The sequence below is a fragment of the Erinaceus europaeus genome, chromosome 7, assembly GCF_950295315.1.
Source record: "Erinaceus europaeus chromosome 7, mEriEur2.1, whole genome shotgun sequence".
Classification (NCBI taxonomy): Eukaryota; Metazoa; Chordata; class Mammalia; order Eulipotyphla; family Erinaceidae; genus Erinaceus; species Erinaceus europaeus.
Genome location: NC_080168.1, coordinates 88,876,828 through 88,886,273, shown reverse-complemented (window position 1 = coordinate 88,886,273; position 9,446 = coordinate 88,876,828). Strand labels below are relative to the sequence as shown.

General features: G+C 39.3%; 1 long non-coding RNA gene across 1 annotated transcript in view; it reads right to left on the bottom strand.

Moving 5' to 3' along the window:
- Positions 1 to 1,850: 1,850 nt before the first annotated feature.
- The window catches only part of LOC132539297 (uncharacterized), a 30,109-nt gene continuing 22,513 nt past the window's right edge, over positions 1,851 to 9,446 (bottom strand). Inside the window, exons 2-3 of the long non-coding RNA XR_009550554.1 lie at positions 5,980 to 6,042; positions 1,851 to 1,943 (exon numbers count right to left, since the gene is read on the bottom strand). This is a non-coding gene — a long non-coding RNA (uncharacterized LOC132539297). The remainder of the gene's footprint in view (positions 1,944 to 5,979; positions 6,043 to 9,446) is intronic.

Here is a 9,446-nt window from a genome sequence, read left to right as displayed (position 1 = left end):
TCTCTCTCTCTCTCTCTCTTTAGATTCTGCCTCATATTCAACCCCTTGCTTTATTCTTCAACTCCTTCCTTACCAAGATGGTCATTCAGAAGCAGTCCACTGCATCTGTTTTCTGGGGAAATGAAGTCTTTGGAAAATTAAATACAGTCCAAATAGATGTGTACACACATATTATTTAAGTAACTGGAGTGTGTTTTATTGCGATTATTAAGTACTATACAACCAGTGGTTGTTGTTGTTGGGGGTATGCAGATACTTATATTCTTTAGTATCTTTAGTAACTTTGAATAAAAGCAAATGATCACAATAGTGAGGCACAGATACCACTTTTCCCATCTTATCTATGAGGAAATTAATACTAGGGAATTAATCAAGCAACCACTCAAGTGGTTCATCAGTGTAGAGGTGGATTTTGAAACAGATTAGTTCTTATTTCAGTATAAGTTCTTACTGCTACACCACATTGACTCCAATATTATTTTTCACTTATCTTTTTATATGAATCAGTATTTTCCACTGGTACTTAAAAAACTATATAGTCCTGGGTACATAAACAAAATAAAGAACTGACTCCAGGAAAAAAGTAGGAAATCAGCAAGCTAAGCAGAAAATTCTGACTCATCCACCTAAACAACATGTTTTAACAGAACCTGTGATTTCTCACACATTCACTGAGCAATGCTGAAGACTGAATGGCTACCCCTTGAGCTACTGTTCACTGGCTCTTCAATATGTGTATATTTCCCAAACTCATCTCTGATTTGCAGCTCCTAATGAAATCAAAACTTATTGTTGCTCAGAAGAAGACACAATTTACAAACAATTTTTTTAAAAAGCATGTTATTGAGTTAGACACCCAGATTCAGCAAGAACCATGACCACACATTCCTATTCAGTCTTTGCAGTCTTTTCCCAAGTGCACTCCATAATAACAATATCACATTTTGGCTCTTGTGTAGATAGCAAAACAAACAAACAAAAACAGGTTTCAGGCCAGGATATAATTTACTGACCAAATGCATACAAGTCAGAAATAAACAAATTAGCCATGGGAAACCATAACCTTATTGTCTTAGCAACTGTAATGTTCACTTGAGAAATGCCAGGCAGATGATAACGCCTTTCTGGAATTGAATAAAATAATCTACAAGCAATTCTACATCCTATTCATAAATAAGTCCATGTTGTTACCAAAGAAGAAGTGAGCACAGTTGTTAGGGGGAAATAAGTCAACTTTGCCCCCAGACACACAAGGGTCTCAAAAATCCCAACCACTTATATCACCATAAGCTAATCACCATCAACCACCTCCATGGTTGAAAAGTAATTTCCCATATGCTTCTCAAAGCCATCCAGTGTTTCCCATTGCCAACAAGAGTCAACTCCATAGAACAGTATTCCAGGTTCTTTCTACATGACTTGGTCCCCACTCCATTTTCACCCAAATATTATTCAAATAGTGCCAAACTACTTTCACATTCTTAAAGATTCCATGATGTTTCAAGTTTCTCTTCTGCATTCATTCACTCAACAAATACATGTTGATTGTTCATACACATGGCTACAAGCAATAGGAATAAAGTGGCATCTAATATTTACATAATAGTAATAGCAAATATTTACTTAATGTTTAGGGTAGGCTGAGTAGAATAGTTAATGTGCAGTGTATTTAAAAACTTAAAATAATCCCGTAATGTAGAATCCAGCTATCCCAAATTTAAAGACAAGGAAACTGAGGCACAGAAAGGTGAAGCTGCCACAGACCATAGAATTTGAAAGTTAAAACAGAGAAACAGGTGTAGGTGATCCCCAGCTTGAGGGGAAGTGTGAGCCAACTCCAAGTCTCTCACCTTTCTCATCATTTGCCAGACACAGTCAATAAACTGCAGGAAGATAGGTGATCGGTCAGCGTCTGTGTGGTTGTCACTGCCTTGGCCCACTCGCTGAGGAGAGATAACATGTCCAACAGGTTAAGGTGGGAAGGATTTGTCTGTCTCCAGCACTACTCAAGCTTATAATCATAAACTACTTTGCTCTGTGTTCTCACAACTTCTTTCCCCTCTTCCAGCCAATCATCCTTTCCTATTAGAAGCCATTCTTGACTTCCTAGAATACTAAATCACTACTGTTCTTTCCAACACTGTAATGATACATATTAGCTTCTTTTTTTTAATGTTTATTTTATTTATTTATTCCCTTTTGTTGCCCTTGTTGTTTTATTGTTGTAGTTATTATTGTTGTTGTCGTTGTTGGATAGGACAGAGAGAAATGGAGAGAGGGAGGGGAAGACAGAGAGGAGGAGAGAAAGACAGACACCTGCAGACCTGCTTCACCGCCTGTGAAGCGACTCCCCTGCAGGTGGGGAGCCGGGGTTCGAACAGGGATCCTTATGCCGGTCCTTGTGCTTTGCGCCACCTGCGCTTAGCCCGCTGCGCTACTGCCCGACTCCCACATATTAGCTTCTTTTATTTTTCATTTATGTATTCCCTTTTGTTGCCCTTGTTTTATTGTTGTAGTTATTGTAGTTATTATTGTTGTTGTTATTGATGTCATTGTTGGGTAGGACAGAGGGAAACGGAAAGAGTGGGGAAGGCAAAGAGGGAGAGAGAAAGACACCTGCAGACCTGCTTCACTGCCTATGAAGCGACTCCCCTGCAGGTGGGGAGCCGGGGGCTGGAACCGGGATCCTTACACTGGTCCTTGAGCTTTAGTACCACCTGCACTACCGTCTGACTCCCACATATTAGCTTCTTATTCTTCATTCATAAATAATTTTCTGGGAGCTGGATGGTGACACACCTGGTGGAGTGCACATGTTGCAATGTGCAAGGACCCAGGTTCAAATCCCTAGTTCCCACCTGCAAGGGGAAAGCTGCACAAGTGGTGAAGCAGTGTTGCAGGTGTCTCTATCTCTCCCTCTCTATCACTCCCTTCCCTTTCTATTTCTGGCTGTCTCTATCCAATATGTAAATAAAGATAATTTTAAAATATTTAAAAAATAATAAATCTAACTTCCTTATCCCTGACACACAGAGAAATGAGTGTGCAAATGTTTGTGGGATAGGAATAGTCAATCAATATGTACCTTTTTGGAAAGAAAATCAATCAAATGTCAAATAAGACTATAAGCCACATAAGCATGTATTATAGCATTAAAGTTTTTACTTCAGAAAAATTCAAGCATAGAATTGCTGAAAAAGTCCAAATATGTATCCACACTCAGAAGAAGAAACTTTTTTTCTGTTTCTTTCTAAATTTTTATGCCACAGAGTTATTGTTGCAGCTCTAGGACTCCAATACTCCAAATAGCCTTTTTTTTTCATTTTACTTTCTTTTATTATGAAAGAGACAGAGAGAAAAAAGAAAGGAAGAAAGGGTAGTATAGAGTGAAGCAGATGCCTCTGAGTTCCGCAAGTGTGGACTGGAGGCTTGAACCCTGATCCTTGCACACAAGGGGAAAAAAACTCTTCTAAGTTTCAAAGAAATGAAAGATAGACATGACAAAGGAAAATATCAATGTATTTTACTATGAAGCCTGTCTAAAATATATGTAGCAGAATTATAAGTACTCCTCTGTACTTGGGGAAACACATTTTCCTCCAATATAATAGAAGATGTTGTCATATTTAAGACTACTAAAATAAATGGAAATAATACTATATGTAATATATATATATATATATATGTATGATGTATGTATGTGATATATATGGGACATATATCCATCACATCCTACAGGTTTGTCCTCAAAGCATGAATGTATCTTGAAAATTCACTGGGTTCATTCACATGCAAATCCTGTGTTCAGTCACTGAGTCACAACCCCAGCCTGAATCTTACAAATGAAATGTTGAGCCAGTCATTAGAATACAGAATATGATTCCATTTACATAAAATTCAAAAGAGGTATTGTTGGTATGCTTCTAAATTCTGCTTATAAGACCTTCTCTTTTGATCATCACATTAGGTTTGCTTGTATTACTTACGATGTGGTCTATTTACATAATCACTGTTTTACCTGGGTCCCACCCTGCCTGCACGGTATTGGTTTAATCCTCACTGGTTAGATGGAAGCTTTCTATGTTCTCTTCCCCGCTCTTTTTTTGCTCCGCCCCCTCTCCTAGTATTTCCTTTGCCTTGCCACTTCCGCCTCAGGAGACATAAAAGACAGGGCTTTCTAATGAAGAGAGATTAGATTAGATTAGATTGTTGAACTGCATCCCCGCTCTTCAATAAAGATTGAGCTGCATCCAGCTCAGCCATGAGTCCCTGGTCGTGTCTCTCCCGCCCGCGAAGCTAGCCCAGCAAGGTATAATGTCCCTCAATTGTTTATGGGTAACTACATTGGTAATAGAAATGTTAAGAAAGGCAGGAGATTGTGTTAAAGGTCCTGGTTGTATTAAGCAGGGCGGGTATGAGAAGATGAGTACACACAGTAGAGGAGAAGGTGTGGTCAAGGAGGAACATTTGAGTGTTTGGGGGACAAGGGATGACATTGTTTTACATGATACTCCTTCACTTAGGCTTTGCTTACATGGGAGTTCACTGCACAATTGTCCTTTAAGTTGTGCATATATTTTGAATACTTTTCTGTATAATATGCAATACACACACACACACACACACACACACACACATATGAATAGAAAGTAGAACCCTTAGCCCAAACATGCTACATTTAATTTTGTTACATTCTTTTGTCTTTGTTGACTGCCAAATCAATGACTTCGGCTCTGAAATCTCCTTGAGAAAATGCTGCTTTTAATCTTATGGGAAACAGATCACTTTCAGCAAATAAAGAATCCAATAGAGTCCTAACAGGAGGTTAAGAAAATGCATTGAATGATGTGTCTAAAAACAAATGCTGAAAAAGAACATGTGAGAGCCAACTTGAGAAGTTGAAATTGGAGTAACTGAGGATTCCTCAAGCATAGGAACAAAAGAAACAGAGCAGGGGGAGTCGGGTGGTAGCACAGTGGGTTAAGCACACCTGGCGTAAAGCACAAGGACCAGCGTAAGCATCCCAGTTCCAGCCCCCAGCTCCCTACCTGCAGGGGAGTCACTTCACAAGTGGTGAAGCAAGTCTTCAGGTGTCTGTCTTTCTCTCCCCTTCTCTATCTTCCCCTCCTCTCTCCATTTCTCTCGGTCCTACCCAACAACAATGACATCAATAACAATGATAATAATAACCACGACATTGGTAAAACAACCAGGGTAACAAAAGGGGAAAAAATGGCTTCTAGGAGCAGTGGATTTGTGGTGCAGGCACCAAGCCCTGGCAATAACCCTGGAGGCAAAGAAAGAAAGAAAGAAAGAAAGAAAAAGAAACAGAAACAGAGCAGGAAAGCCTCTTGAGCCATTGTGAGAAACTTCTATCAAACCTAGGAGAAGGAATTGTGAAAAATAGAGATTGGACTCAAGGTTAGACTACATAGTCCTTTGAGATTGATGTCTGCTTTAGCTCATTGACTGACTCAATTAAAATCACAGTCAGTTCATTGTTCCGCATCTGGGAGATGTGATTGCTGATGGATTGTGTATCTCCCTTGATTATCACAGAGCAGATGGAAAAACTGCAAAGGAAAAAAAAATATATATATATATATATATATTCTCACCTTCAACTCCTTACTTGGAAATGCTTTCTTTTTAATGCTAGAAACAACCGTGTTCCTTAACATTTCCTTCTTCAGGAAATTTAGACTAGCTGCTGGGTCAAAATTCATTTGTTTGTAGGATAAAATGCTCCTTACAATTTGAAAAGCTTTTGGATCCCAGGGCATATTATTCAAAACACTTTCAAGTTCAGCTTTATTACAGGGGTGTATGAAAAAAATACAAAACAACAGCTATGTCTGCTGAATAAAATCAATAGTTTCCTCACAAACTAAAGGACCCGGCATGCAACATAAAATGAAATTACATTTTGGATCAAGCTGAGCCATAGCAGTTCCAGGCTAACAATATTACCAACATTACCTTGTTAAATTGATATCCAAGCACATCAGCTTGTTCATTTCTCTTGACATCTCACTTGATTATCTGCAGGCAAATGCATATGGTTTTTGTTCTACATTTCTAGCTCAGAAAAAGTGCCAAAATAAACACAGGCAAAATAAAGGCAGATGCTGTCCTTCACCAGACAAAGAGAGACACTTCTCTTTAACTCGAACATATTGCAGAGAAAAAAAACACAGAGAGACTGGCTGACATATCACACACTGAACTACGTGTTTGACATGTATAGATCATTTAATTCTCATCTGCATTTTAATGTTGCTGGATGTCCTAAATGCATCCATAAGTACTTTTTAACAGATGACTTCAGTTTAGTGCATTTCTATTAAATCGCTGCATATTGGCTGGGGTTTTATAACTTTATTAAATGATTTTCTTCCATTGCCAATGAGATGCCATCACCATGGCAACAGCACCCTTGTCTCTATCCCATATTCAAGTTTCATTCAAGTGGTACCTTTTCCATTAAGTTTTGCAGTACACTGAGTCATTAAGGTGACAGTTGAGCACTGTTAATAGCCATAGTACTAAGAACATTGACAGAAACTTTACCCAGGGGGTCATCTGAAACAATTATTGGGAAAAGCTTCAAGGGATAATGAATGACAGAAAATTCAAATTTGCTTCTCTAAGCAGATGTCAAAGGCAGAATATCTTGCAAGTTCAGTTTGGCCTCTGCAGACCTCTGAGCTGCAGCTCCCTTCAGCAAACAAATCCTTCCTTTCTGGTGATGGAGAGGACAGACTGGGACCCCATCGCCTCATTTTGTCCTGGTGTGCTCAGTGTTGGGAAAGAGTATCACTGTTGCTGATTTGCGCACATTCATTTAGTCATTTCTATTTCCTTTTCAGGACTAACTGCAAGTTATAATTACAGAACTTTGAAACTTCACTTGTGTATTTGCTTATTCTCTACCATAGGCCCACACACTCAAACCAGAGGCTAGTGTGTTCCTTGGGAGCAGGTGCCTTTTACCTTAAGTGTTGAGCATTAAGCACAATGTGACACTTGTACTTAGAAGCTGGATAAGCACAGTGTTTAATTCAAGTAAGTGATGTAACTTCTCGAGCGTGCAGAGTGCTCAACCCTGTGGATTTCCAGTGATTTAAAGCAAAAACAAAAACAACCCTAAGGTTGGGCTGTAGTGCATTCAGTAAAGCACACAAGTTACTATACAAGAAGAACAAGTTTCAAGCCCCCCACACACACACACACCAGCCCCCCCCCTCCATGTGCAGGGAGAGAGGATGAAGGGGTAAGGTGAAAGGGGAGAAACTACAAGTGATGGAGTAGTGCTTACAGGTGTCTCTCACCCTCTCTTTCTCTCTCTGCCTCTCTACTTTAAAAAAAAATTAGGGAGTTGAGTGGTAGCGCAGTGGGTTAAGTGCACGTGGCAAAGTGCAAGGACCAGCGTAAGGATCCCAGTTCAAGCCCCCGGCTCCCCACCTGCAGGGGAGTCGCTTCATAGGCGGTGAAGTAGGCCTGCAGGTGTCTATCTTTCCTCCTCTCTGTCTTCCCCTCCTCTCTCCATTTCTCTCTGTCCTATCCAACAATGACTACAACAATAAAACAACAAGGGCAACGGGAATGAATAAATAAATTAATTAATTAAATGATGTTTAAAAAAATTCTAAGAAGTTAAAAAAAATTAAAAGGCTGGACGGAATGGAGCTGTCAGGCTGCCACCAAGGTCCAACAATAGCCCTAGTGACAAACATGAAATAAAAACAAAACAAACAAAAAGAAAAAGCCTAAAATAGTTTTCCTTGGGGGCTGGTAAAGCAATAAGTTTTATTTTTATTTTGATCATTATAAAAGCCTCAATATGCAGAAACTTAAAATTCCACTACAACTCCAAACATACTATATGCATCAACCCCTTCTGGGCTAGAGTCCCTGTTCCAGTCACACCAGACCCTCCATGATGGCCTGGCCCAAAAGGACAGGTTTACACGGTAGCTATTTCTGTCCTCATTAATGTTGTGAATCAGCCTGTTCATTAATATACCCTACATCACTGAGACATAATTCATCCAATCAACTGCTTTAATATAAAACAGCAGAATGTTCCGATTTGTCCCACATAACTGTTTGTGTGAAGGACACTGGTTTGCTGCATGGGAGACATGACCTACAAAGGGCTTAAAAGAGAAAAAAATCTGGTCTTGATTTTACAAAATTGTTGTCCTAACCTAGAAAAAGATAACTGAATTCAAGCCAAAGTGTTGGGCCAGTATGTTTCTGAATTTCAAATGAAAGAGAGAGTATTTAGATATTACATAATGTAATCTCCATACAAAATTCATAAACCACATCAAATATATACATGTGAAAGACCCTATTGTTCAAAAGATAAGCCATACTAGTGAACCTAGCTGCTAAGTCAGTCAACAAGGTGAAAACTTATTGCTGAATAGAACAAGACTGGGCTCCATTCTCCTACAAACCATTTGGCTTGCTCAGTTAAATGGCAATATCTGCATCAATTAATCAGGAGTCACTCTTCCTATAATAGTCACAAAGAGAATCTAGTTAGAGACTATGATAGATAGACACAAGCATAAGAAAAACATTAGTTCTCACATCCGATTCACTACAAACCAGAAGAAGAATGATTACTATATATGCAAGTTTATTAGTTTGTAAATTAGTAGTAATGTCAGCAAGATAAAAATTTTAATGGACCCAAATTTCACTCTTGTTGAGTCGTAGGAAGACTAATGTAAAAGTAATAGGGGTAGGGCTAGGCGGTAGTGCACAGGGTTAGGCACACATAGTACAAAGCATAATGATCAGCACAAGGATCTTGCTTCCAGCACCAAGTTCCTCATCTCCAGGGGGGTCGATTCCCAAGCGGTGAGGCAGGTCTTCACGTATCCTTCTATCCCCTTCTCTATATTCCCCTCCATTCTCAATTTCTCTCTGTCCTATCCAATAAGATGGGGGAAAATGACCTATAGGAGCAGTGAATTCATAGTGCAGGCACCAAGCCCTAGCGAATACCCTGAAAGCAAAATAATAATAATAATAATAATCCTGAATGTGATATCTTATCTTTTTTTTAAAAATTAGTCCATATTTGGCATCTAACATTCAATATAAAAGCACTGTAATGATTATACATTTACCTCCTGGATTGACTGGTACCAATATTGTTTTTGTCATGTTAATTTAGAGTTTTGCTACAAAAGTTACCAGTGCAACAAGAAAATGCTTTTATCCTGAAATTCATTCAGTCTTAAAATCAATATTAAGGGGCTGGGTGGTGGCGCACCTGGCTGAGCACACATGTTACAGTGTGCAAGGACCCAGGTTCGAGCCCCTGGTCCCCACCTGTAGGGGGAAAGCTTCACAAGTGGTGAAGCAGGGCTGCAGGTCCCTGTCTCCCTCTCTATCTCCCCTTCTTGATTTCTGGCTGTTTCTATCCA